We start from the raw sequence: 12,907 nt of genomic DNA on the forward strand, positions 1-12,907 counted from the left end.
GGGGCTCCTTGATATTTAAACACAATAAGTTTTGGAGTCATTTTCTTTTCCATGAAATATGAGGAGGATGCCATCTTATCTACATGGAAGAGATAAACATTAGTATCACATTATTAAAGTGAAAAATCTAAGACTCCATAAGACACAAAATGCTATCAAAATGCATCAAAATTAGTGAAAAACTAAACAAAACTAGTCAAAAAGCTAATTCCCCCCTCCAAAAATCCTTGATGTATAAGTTAGCGCACCTTTATAGGTGCACTAGTGCACTTCAAAATCCTTAAAATAGCTTATTTAGTGTAGTTGTGTATGTGTGAATGTGCACAATTAGGAAAAGTGTGTACATACATAAGTGTGGTGCAAAAAAAGGGGGGAAGCTTGAGTTAAGTGCACCTTCCCAAAATCCCTTCACTAGTTTTAGATTTTGCTTTATTAAAAAATTCTATGGTTTTAGGTTGTGGGGGGAACCGATCTCTGCACCTTTCTTTGAAGCTAACCTTGTTCTTGGTTTGTGTCTAGGGGACTGGGATTAGTGGAGGAGCATGGGGAGACTAGGTGAAGAGGTGTGACAATATTGAAAAGAAAAAGAAAAGTGGGGAAAGGCAGGGAAGGCTCGGGGTCCTATATAGACCTTTAGGGAATGTACACTTGGGAGGGATATGCATATGTGGAATTCTAGAGGGTGCACAGATGTGCATTCATGGAAGGTGCATAAGTGTGCACCTCTAGGATTACGCAGATTCACACTTCTGGAGTTGTACATTTGCACACCTCTTAAAGGTACACATCTGTACATCTATTTTAGAGTGTAGATTCTCCTCAAAAAAGAGTCTTTTCTTTACTTCAAATTGTTTGACTTATCCATTAAGAAACTGGGCTTTAACCCAGACTTGAGATAGGGTCCAAAATGACTAGGACTCTAGACTAGGAGCCTGGTAGGGAAAATTCAAGGGTAAAAGTACAAAGTTGTGTCACCTTTTAGGTTGACTTATCAGAATAACTAAATTTGTGTATTTCTATCTAAAAATCAATTTTCTTCAAACATATGATCTAGATAAACTCATTGTAGCTAAGTTATCTATGGTCATACACTTTTCCAATTGAAAATGTCTATTAAATGCATGTTTTATACTACTTTGTCTCCAATTACTAAAGATATATAATTATTTCAAAAAATTAACACTTCAATAACTCTTACTATTATTTATGATTTTTTTTTTAGTAACTTATAAACACCATTTTATAGAGCTCAAAGTCAAGAATATACTCATATATAATTTATAGTAATTTAATTAGATATAGTATAATGTAATTAAAAAATTCTACAAGTGCATATTTGAACACTCGAGAAGATGTCAATTTTGAGAAAAAATATTTACTAATCATATCAATTTTTTTATATAAAATTATATGACATTCTAGAGGAGAGAGTCCTCTTCTATAATGTATAATTTTTATTCTAGTTAGAATAGCATTGTTTTGAAAAATGTGATGGGAGATGAAAACTATCAATTTTAGGTGAGTTGAAATTTGAGTCATTATAAAAAAAGAAAATATAGGTTTAAAGCCAATTTTTAGCTTTGAATGTTGTAGATATATATGTTATCTATAAAATAGTTTTATATCAAATGGAAATAAAAAATATGTTGTAGATATATATGTTATCTATAAAATAGTTTATTTCCATTTAGTTTTGTGGTGGGAACTAGACCCCTAATTTTCAAGATTTTTCAGCAACTAAAAAATTATGCATAAAAATTATGAAAATATATCAATTCTTATTCCAAATAATCATTAAAAGTTATAATACTAAACTTGATCTATTTCTAAAAAATTAAGTTAACTTCTTTTTCAAACTCTAAATAAGAATACTAATTTTATATCATTGAAGGTTGATGGTTATACTTTTATTTTCCTTTTCTTTTACAAAACGGTGACATGGGTTTGTATTTGTACCCTCAACTTAGGGGGGTCCCCATTTCTATGAGAAATAGGGCATGCATCATGAAACAACAACAAATAGCCCCAACAAAAAGGGAAGAAATGACAAAGCACTTCTTTATTAGCTTGCATTCTTCTAACATGTGTTAGGTGACAACTGAATTTTGAATATTTCAAGCAACTTTCAAGTCCCTTGATAGTCAAAAAATTCAAAATCTTGAATCTTCAAGCTCAATGTGTACTCAATGTATTCATTTCTTTTGACATGTTGAGGTGCAGTCTATCACAAGTATCTAGAAACTTGGAGAGAATATTTTGCTCCACCAGTCCATTCATTAGGAATCTTTGTAAAAAAATTTATCAATTACTATCTAACCATATGAGAGAACCCATTCTGAAGACTCTTTGATGAGTTATCAATTCTTTCACTTTGAGTCTTTGGTAATATCTTTTGATTTTCTTCATGGACCTCACATGTTTCCATTTGACTCTTCCTTGAATCATTTTATATAGGATAGCAATTTTGGACTGCATATCCCTTTATCTAATTACCTTTTAGAATTGTCTAGAAATTTTAGATTCAACATCACCTATAATTTTTTTTCTTTCTTTTGTACTTTGAGCACACTTAGATTGTGCAGCAAAGGAATCGATATTTTTTTCTAGTTCTTGTTCCTTAGTTTGATAACTCTTGTATTCCTCTTTCAATGAACTTTTGTGAAACTCTAATGCCAAACAATGATCTTGCAATTCTTTGAAGAGACCCTTTGTCTAAACCAATAAGTTTGGATTATCTCTTGCTACTGTTAGCCTATATTCAAAAATCACTAAGCTGTCCAATTCTTTAATTTTTTTAAGTGTTGAGAGCTATCAATCTATGATTCTGATTTTAAGACTCAAACTCTTCTACAACTACAAGTGATGTCTATTTTTAGTTGGTACAAGAAAAAAATTCATCAGAATGATTTAAGAAATAATTATCTCTTCCCTAATGTCAAAACTAAATGGAGTGGTTTAATGAATTCATCAAGAAAGAGTCTCAATTTCACCTAACCCCAAAATGACATGAAAAGATAGAGACAACCTTTAAACAAAACACATAACTAAAATAAAATACACTTGCATAAGTTAATTTTATTTTTATTTTTGAAATATTTTTCACTTTTATGCCTCGAAAAAATGTTTCAAAAATTGGTCATTGATTGGAAATGGGACCAATTCCCCTTGTAGAGAACTTAGCCAAAAAGCATTTTCTCCCAAAATCTTTGCAATCTAATAAGGACCAATCCACAAGCATTGAAACTTGGTGTGTCTACCTAGCTTTTCTTTCTCATTGTCCGACAAGAGAACAAGGTTAGAGATTCTAAAAGATTTGATAGTATACCTCTTCTCAAACCAACATTTTAGAAAAACCTGATGTTTCACCATATCTTCTAAAGTTTGTGTCCTTTTCTCATCCAATTCCAAGAGATTCATCAAAGTAATCTAAACTTTGTCAGCATCCTTAGCATACCCTCTAATGAATTTCAAAAATGGAATCTTAAGATTGAGTGGGAATACTAGCTCCTATTTGTAGATGAGTAGATATGGGGATGTTCCTAAAGCATTTTTTATCCCAACTCTATCCATCCATAATGCATATTTCAATTGAGTGTGCCAATCCTTTGGGTTTTCCTTTAGCAAGCAATTTATCACTATGATCAAGTTTTTATTATTGGACTCAGCCACACCATTCCCTTGGGGATAGTAATTAGATGAGAACTTGATTATAACCTGATTGTCTAATGCCCATTAAGTAAGAAAGATTAATACAAAATATAACCCATTGTTGCAGACCAGGAAGAATGGCATCCCAAATCAAGTAAAAATATGCTTGTCTAAGAAATCCATAACCGCTTTAGTCATGCAATTTTTGAAAGTCTCAACTTCTATCTAGCGCATGCAATAATCTCTAGGTGTAAGGATGAACATATTTCCTGTAGATGATGGTGAGTTTACTGGTCCAATAAATTCCAATCCCCACTTAGAAAAAGGTCATACCTCAAACACTAGTTGTAGTGGCATAGCTAGATGTCTCTCTCTATTGGAACCTATCTAAAAAATGTGCCAAGAGTGTACATGTTCAAAGGTATCCTTGAAGATTGTAGGAAAAAAAAACCTAATCTCAAAATTATATGGGTCATAGCCTCTGTTGATCCATGTCCCATACTGTACTTATCATGATACTATTCCAATACCTCTTTCTCTTCTTCATGTCCCAAAGACTTCAAATAAATTACATCATAGATTCTTTTGTAAATTTTCTTATCTTGAAGCATATAGGATTCACACTTCATGTTGAGTCCTCTACATTGGGAACTATTCATCCATTTAGGGTATTGGTTCTACAAGAGATAGTACACAATATGTTGATACCAAACATATGTGATTATTCCTTTGTCAATGTCTACTTTAGACACTATAATCATATGTTCATCAGCAGTACTGATCTCATCTCCAAATTTGATTTCATTATTAGTACCAATCTCATTATCAACTATCATCTTAGTTAGTCCTTGTCCTCTCACCAACTTCATTGGTCAAATTCAAAAATTGAACTCTTGTAATATAGCCATTCATTTTCCTTGTCTTTCACCTAATTTATTCTTCATTAGTAATGATTTAAACGTAGGATTCGACATAATAGCATATACCTTACTTCTGAGTATGTAATGGAAAAATTTCTTGACTTCCTTTATCAACGTGAAAGATTGTTTGCAAAAGATTAGAATGGTTCAATTTAGCATTCTTTAGTAGACAACTCATGAATGTGACATGTCTCTCATCTTCTTTGTCTTTCTTTGATTTAAGAATCTAGACACATGATTGTTCTAAAGAAAAAAATAGATTTTGAAGCGCAACTCATAATCTGGACTTACAAGTACTGGAGCCATAGAGATAGCTATTTGGATTTTTTCAAAAGATTTATTTATTTTAGGAGCCCATTCTATTTTTTCTCCCTTCTTTATCAAGTCATTGAGGGGGCATACTATCCCAAAAAATTCACTAATGAATTTACACACAAAATTAATCTTTCTAAAGAAAGGTTTGAGTTCTCTATGACTATGAGAAGTTGACAACTTTAGAATATCTTCTACCATTTCAGGATCAATGGATATCCCAACTTTAGAAACAATGTTCCCCAAAAGTTTTTCTTTGGTAACCTTGAATGAACACTTCTTAGGATTAAGAGATATTCCATATTCTCGACATCTATTGAAGACTTGTCTCAAATCAGCATTATGGGTACTTTGATCTTTTGAAAAGATGGTTAGGTCATCAATATAGATAACTATACATTTATTGATCAACACTTTGAATGCTTCATACATGTCTCTTTGAAAAGTAGCTCCTATGTTGATTAATCTAAAGGGCATTCTTTTGTACACAAAAGTTCCCCATTTTGTTGTAAATGCAGTGTTTAACATGTCTTCCTCATCTACCATCATCTGGTTGTATCCTAAATATCCATCCAAAAAAGACATCATTTTAGACCCTTTCACAATTTGTAATACTTCATCAATTGAGGGAAAATGGTAGTTATCCTTCTAGGATGCTAGGTTCAAATTGTGAAAATCCACACAAAGGAGAACTTCTCTAGTCTTTTTTCTTACTGTAACCAAGTTAGCAACCCATGTTGAATGTCAGATTGGAAAGATAATTTTGGCATCAAGCAATTTTTGGACCTCTTTGATTATTAATGGTTCAATAATTGGATTCACTGGTCCCTATCTTTGACAAAAAGGATTGGCATGAGGCTTCAGCAAAATATCATGAGTGATGATTTCGAGATCATAAGTTTTGAGTTCTTCATAACTTAAAGCTATGATATCTTTTTATTCTATTTGTATTCTATAAGTAACTAAAGAATGCTTTCTCATTCTTGAGGGTTATATGCCTTTCCAATTCTTACCGTCTTAGGATCTTCTTTCGTACCCAGATTATATGAATCACAATCTTCAACTCCCTTTTTGTCAATAATTTTTTTACTATGTTTTGATTTATCTTGATCAAAGATACATTCCAACTCTACCATCCCCCTAGGAATAGTATTGGTCTTCAAATTTACAATCTCATCTTCATCCTCTAGCTCATCATCCTAAAGTTTATCATTGAGAGTATCATCAACATCTTTTCCTTTGAAAAGACCTTTGTACATAATGAACTCAAGAATATGTTGGTCATCTTGGAAGACTTGAAAGTTATCGATGTTATCTGGAACAGATAGGGAAGCAACTAGTTCAACTAAAAACCTCTTTAGCTTTGTTCTTTCAATGAGTTGCAATGCACTTTTTGAAATGGAAAGGGCATCAGATACCATGTTCTTCTTTCTCAAAATGGACCTTATGTTCAAAGCCTCATAATATTACATCAAGTCCCAAACACTTTTGTGGTATGTAAGTAGTTTACTATCATTGCAAGAGTAGATTGATTTAACCTGTCTAATCACCAAATGATAATCTCCTTCAATTATGAGAGCTTTGGTGTCTTTCTCTAATGCAAAGAAAAGTCCATGAATTAAGGCTTTATAATTTTGTAAAATTTTTAGTACATCTAAATTATAAATGATATGCAACATAAAAAGATCTACCTTTGGGATTACTTAATTCAATACCTACACCAGCTCCTAATTTGCATTTAGAGCCATCAAACCTGAGTGTCCAAATTGGTTGTTCTTTGGCTTTCTAGACTTGTTTTTATTCGTTTGAAGCTTTTCTTTCACTTGAACTTTAATGGACTATTTCTTTGGGATCCATTGCAATCTTTCATGTGGTAGACTTGATGAGTTTTTATTATTTACCAATTGTTCATTTCTATTGTTGATCTTGAATCTCCCCAATTAATTTTGTAATTTTATCAAAGTTTGGTTTAGGATGAACAACTACCAAGGTCAAACCTTGAAATTTTACAAAATTTCTTCTCCTAAGTGTATGTACCCTAAAATGGTCACCTAGACTATGGGCCTGTATTCTTCAATTTATCAATTTCCTAAATCAATTTATCAACTTACTAAATCAATGCATTGCAATATTTTCTTGAATCAATTTAGATCATTTTCCTTGATCAAATTACAATTAATATAATTATTTAAATATTTCCTAAGGTTTGATCATTTCATCAATAATCTTATTTAATTAAAAGAAAACAACCTTTTAAATAAATAAAATAATCTTTTTTGATTAAAATAAAATCCCTCTCTTAATTAAATAGTTTTATCTTATTTAATTAAATCTTTATTTTCATTAAATAATCTTATCTTATTTAATTAAAAGAAAACATCATTTTAAATAAATAAAATAATCTTATTTAATTAAAAGAAAATCTTGTTTTTAATTAAATAGTTTTATCTTATTTAATTAAAATATTTCTTTTTATTAAATAATCTATCTTATTTATTTAAAAGAAAATATCATTTTAAATAAATCAATAAATCTTATTTAATGAAAATCTCCCTTTTAATTAAATAATCTTATCTTATTTAATTAAAAGAAAATCCTTCTTTTAATTAAATAAACAAATCCCTACTTAAAGCTCTATTTTTGATGAAAAAAGGAAATAAATCAAAAAAAGGTTCCTTTTTGGTGCACATATCTCTAAGTGGTGAGCTTTTTCCTCTTACTTGTCCTTTTAGGGATTTATCCCACATTGCTCTTGTGAGAAGCCTCCCACCTCCATAGCTTCTTTTATAAGGAACCCTCTCCTTCTCATTTAGAGAGATGTTAGTTGATATAGTATTGTTATGTTGTAGGATTAAAGAGTGATTTTGGAGAAGTTGGACATTGGAGCTTCATTAAAACTTCTCTCTTCTTGTCTTCTTCTCTCATGCATCCATGACTTCCATCATCATGCTTCATCCTTGAATTTTCATATTAGCTTAGAGTCATATTTGCTTCATAGATTAAATTTCATTTCTTGCATTGCTTTGCATTGTTATCTTTTATAATATTTTGCATCTCCGTTTGCATGCATATTTTGATCTTTCAATCTCTCATTTTATGGTGTACCTGAATGAGCACAAACTATGTCAAACTGAGGGCCTCCATTATAAACCCTTGCACTCCATGAATAGAGAGCTGCGAGTCACTATTTGAGGCCTCATTCTTGAGAAATCTTGGATATAATGATTCATAGAAGTGTGTCAACATTTTAGCACACATCTTTTGGTGCCCACAATGGGGAAACCCACCTTTACATGCTAATTTGGCTATTTTTAGAGCTAACCCCCTTGTGTAGATTTGTTTGGAGATGAAAAACCTTAGATCTTAAAGATCTAATAATATCTTCCAAGTGGCTTAGTATTTTACTCCAAAATTAGTTTTGGAGGTTGAAGAAATGTCAAAGAAGCTTTAGTTAAAGATTTAGAATTTTTTGAGATAATTTGTATTTTTAAAATATTTTTCTTGGTTTTTCATGAGAAATGATTTTTTGATGAACATTAACAATTTTTTCAAAAATGTTTACATTTTTGGAAATATCTCTGACTTCTAAATAGATCTTTTTGTTTGTGTTTTAATGTTAGAGCTCATATGAGGGATCAAACACTTGATTTACAAAAACTAGTTTGTTTTTACAAAATGAGTCAATAGGGCACAAATGAAAATATTTTTCTAAGATTCTAACTTTTTTGGAAAGGATTTTTCTTTTTAATAGTGGTCTCTTTTATGTATTTAAGACTTTTAGTCTAAATTCATGGCATATAGGTCCAATCTTGTTGACTAGATAAAAAGAAAATTAAAAATTTTAAAAATCAAAATTTGAAAAGGGCATTTAATGATTAACTTGTATTTAATTTTCCCATGGTTCAATGCATGATGTGATTTTTCATTTGTGTTATTTTCTAGTTATTATTACTTCTAACAATCATATTTTGACATATAACCCTAGTGTTTGCATAATACATATCTATCTTGTATTGGTTTGATTGACATTTGCTTGGACTGCTTTCTTGGTTTGTTAGATCAAGAGAGTGATACACATGCATTGAGTTGGATCTGAGCATCTCTATAACATTTGGAATTTGGAATTAAAAGTGAACCTCTCATGTTTTTGGCTTGAGCATTTTACATGCTTTTGTAATTCACATTTTGCTTGGTGTTCTAAAATTGGACCTAGATTTTCTTTCTTGCATACATATTCCACATAGTAATTAGACCCTATGAACACTATTTATGGTGATCTTGAGAGACAGGGCTTCATTTTCTTGCTTTACATGTGAATTTCTTCTTGATGAAAGATCCCTTTATAGGTAGGAAAGGATTTGATAATGTTTCATTGTCTCACTTGATTTGTCTTCGATATTTGCTGGTACTTTCTCTCTTGAGATTGGTAGTGATTTTTTTTGGATTTCCTAACCTTAGTGATGTGATTTCAAATTAGTGTGTGAATGAATCCATTTTCTATGTTTGGGTGAGGTGAAGAGGCTAGAGGAGTATGCTCCTTTCCCTTTTGGGGACATCAGAAACTGTGAAACCTTGAATCCGAACTAAGTCCCCATGTGGTCCATTTTTGTGAGTCTTCCTTGATTAGAGAGGGTTAACCATAGTGGATACTCCCTTTATTGAATAAACCACATGAATGGAACCTCAAGTAGTAGTAGCCACTTTTTCAATGGTAGGAACACCTTCCATATAAATGTCCTTGTCGAAGAAATCTCCATGGGTGTAGTCTTTTGTTGGGCTATCTGATTTCCTTAGCATCTCTGATTGATTAAATTCTCAGAATGTGTCAAAACCATGTTGTTCTAGGATTGGATTTCACCCACTTAAGATTGAAAGAGTTGCAAAGTTGACCATTGCTAAAAACCATAGTGCAACCCAAATTTTCTTTTCTAGGACTATGTGCATGATTGGAAAACATTTTGAGAACATACACATTAGTGGTTCTAGGGATTAGATTCATACTAAGACACTATTCTTGTTCATACTCAAAGTTGCTTTTTCCCTTTCACATTGCTTATAGACATTTTCTTGAGCTCCTTCATTTTTTTCTCGTGTGCTTGATTTATGACAAAAATCTATTGATGCATCTAGTTGGTCAATTAAAACAAACAAAAAAACTAAGTTCTCGAGTTGAAACCTTTCTCAATTTGTTATTCTATCATTTCTTGTCCTCCTTGGTCAATTCAGGTTAGATTAGATCACTTAACCCATTGTTGGAAGTTTGTTTGCACCTTGGATTGTTGTGTTTTGAACTCTTGAACTAGTAATCTTTGATTTTACTAGTGACCTTGCTTGGAGTTGGTGAGTTAGACACAATCCTTGTTGAGAAGATAAACCTTTGGATTCTTTGATAATGCACTTGGAGAGTCTTAGTAATCTCTTATCCATTCACTTCCATTCAAATTCAATTCCAATTAATTATAATTTAGGTAAATCATCCTCCTAATCCATATGTACTAGGGTATTCACCAAAAGTAGTGGGCACCTCTGTGGCAATGCTGTTTTATGTCTATTGCCAAAATTCTATCTTATCATGTCTCTTTTGGAAAAGTGAGTGCTTTTACTATCCTAGTTTGTTACCAATGTTTCTTAGGGTTGTCCTATCAAATAGTACATTTTCTTTCATGCTAGTTGCAACAAGATATCAATTAGATCAAGGAAAGTGACCTTAAGTAATCTTTAACCAATTATCCTTAGTTCAAACTTGTCAAAGACATAAGAAAAAGAAACCACATTTGATCAATCACCTAGGAACAACTAAAAAGTTTGGTTTGATCCCAAGAGTAGCCTTAGTGAGTTGAGTACATCATTAGCACCTTCTCACTCAGTTATGGATATGAGTTATTTTATGACTCAATGAGAGAGGAAAGAAATGGATGAATGCCTTGATGACATATTAGAAAAAAAATTGAGATACCATTTTGTTTGGCAGTTCCTCTCATGAAAATCTACTAGCCTCACCCCTTATCTCAACTAGATATAAGGATGCACACCAAAGGGCTAAAAGAGATAAGAGACAAACCTACCAAGAAGAACCATCACAACATGAAAACCAAGATGATGAACCTCATGACACTCATGTGAATGCAACATATACTAATAACTTGTTTAGATATTCAAGACTAAGATCACCACTCAAGACACCTTCAAGATACATCAGTGACAGACTTAAGACACTCGAGCATGAAAAGAAAGCCTTCCTAGAGGAACAAGCTATGAAGGTAGAGCAATTTAAATGTATGGAAGAGGAAAGATAAGCTTTGTTAGAAATAGAATGGAAAAAATTCCAAGAGGAGCAAGATAGACTCTTGGCTCAACAACTTAATGGTCAATTTAACAACATGCATGTTGGTGGTGGAAACAACTCTCCTCCATCCACCTCTCCTAAGACTCCATGAAGTGGAAGACACTCAAGAACACCTTCACAATCTCCTAGTCCTAGAGCAATAGGGGCTATAAGACATGATCATTATAGGAGACCAACACCTCCTAGGATTTCAAGACAACCTTCACAACATGCTCAGCATGGTTCATAGTATGGAGGATGTAGTTCAAATTTTGACCATGACTCTCAAAATTTCATGACAATGCAAAAAAATTCTTCTATCCAAGAGTGTGTTGTAATGCCCCGCCAAGGGATCCAAAGAATTTTACTAAGTTTGCCAAACAATTTTTTTTTTAATCATGAAAGATAAACCATTCACAACATACGCGAAAGCAATAGTAACATTCAACTGAAAGTAAACATAACATAACAGATTACATTCCTTAAAGATCCCTTAACATTGAATTATTTCTAAACATAACTTATTCATCTAACATTACATCCTTAACAATGAAATAACAAGGATACATCTAATGTTCTTAAAACCATATACAAGTGTACATATTAGATTACTCATTCATCTATTATACATGTTACAAGGTATGAAAAGCTTAAAAGAATAAACATCCATGTAAATATAGTACATCATCATCCAATATTAATCCATGACATAATGAAACCATAACAATACATGATACATCATCATCATAAAGATATAGACATCCATCATAAAAGATAACCATATACCACAACCATAAATAACTAAGTGCATGGTTCCTCCCAATCGTAAATAGCATCATTAGACCATCATGGATCCTAGCCATCCCTCCGTGCGCAACATTCTAAAGCACCGAAGAGATAATTGGCTATAAACATAGTAGGAATGTCACTCCTAAAAACATCCTACTAACATGCAAAGTAAAGCATAAGATATCATCAACTAACATATGCAAATCATCAATATAAGAAACATACCAATAAATACATCCATCATAAGGTACATCATCTATCATAATAATCCAAGAACATAATGAAGATAAATACCAACCAAGAATGCTCCAGCCATGGTGTCTCAATGGATCTCAAATGATAAGAGTGATAAAACACTACCACCCGACCGCGTGGAACCTAAGTGGTCCACTCCCACCGTGCTGAGGAGATAATCTCAAGTCCCAAATAGGATATCAAAACCACAAAGCATAAATCTCTATGAGTCCAAGAATCCTAAAAGTATACTAACTCAAAGGTTCCATTCACACAAAATTGACATCTAATTTCCAGAGGCACAACAATGACATGTAGGAAACCTACTCTGCAAGCAGGAAAGTGTCATCGCATTTATCTTGTACAAGTTACCCTGGCAGTTAGCTAAACTCCATGGGTCCATACAGATCTCATGTGGCCACTAGTATCCTCTCATACTGACGAGGCATACTATGGAATGCAATGGTCACAACCATGCGTCTCACTACTCCCATCCTAGCTTGTACAAGCGCTCAAGGCATGGGCGAGAACATCCAAAACAATTATCTTTTTAGGTTCATTTAATCCCCATTTAGTGTGTAAATGTTATCACTTATTAACCAAACTTACAATGAGTTATCCTGGCAGCCACTTAGGGCCCCGGCCCCCATTGCAAGCCACTTCCTGACACTACAAGTAG

The sequence above is a fragment of the Cupressus sempervirens genome, chromosome 3 (genome assembly GCF_028749045.1).
Source record: "Cupressus sempervirens isolate cs-2001-9-10 chromosome 3, ASM2874904v1, whole genome shotgun sequence".
Lineage (NCBI taxonomy): Eukaryota > Viridiplantae > Streptophyta > Pinopsida > Cupressales > Cupressaceae > Cupressus > Cupressus sempervirens.